Source organism: Phaethon lepturus, unplaced genomic scaffold, assembly GCF_000687285.1.
Source record: "Phaethon lepturus isolate BGI_N335 unplaced genomic scaffold, ASM68728v1 scaffold21363, whole genome shotgun sequence".
Lineage (NCBI taxonomy): Eukaryota > Metazoa > Chordata > Aves > Phaethontiformes > Phaethontidae > Phaethon > Phaethon lepturus.
Window position 1 is genome coordinate 46113 of NW_010527703.1, and position 608 is coordinate 46720.

Sequence of the window (608 nt, forward strand, 5' to 3'; positions counted from 1 at the left end):
AGGAATGCGGGAGATATCGTGGCGGGGGGCCCTGGTGAGTCTGGGCAGGGTTTGCTCACGGCTTGGACGTAGACCAGAGGTTGCCACTTGAACAGCCCTGTCGTTGGGCCGGGGTGACTCGGGGGGTGCCCTGCCGCGGCCCCCGACGCCAGATGGCAGGCGGACACCGCCGCACAGCCTCCGGAACGGCTCACGGGAGCAAAGCGTCGTCTCGGCAGGCTTGTAATTAATCACATCTGCGGATCCTGTTTTGAAAGGCAGATTCACACAGATGCGGTACTACACGGGTTTTTTACAGCTGAGTTGGTAGCACGCTCGGAGCTGCGTCACTTGTGTACGTGCAGCAACACACTGCTACTGCGGGAGGAAAAACCCACTCTTCCTTTGCAAGGAAAGCACACCTCACACAAAACCAAAACCTTTTCTTTGGGTTTGGATGACTTCTCTCACCAAAGACAGGTAAAAAGAGCAAGGACCAGGCAGAATACGAATGACGAGGCTGTCAGCTTGGTGGGCTTCCACCTAAGTGCCAAGGCTGAGCAGCACTGATGCATCTCACTGCCTCGTGTGCTCTGGGCACATGGGTTACCCTGATTTATTCAGGTGTC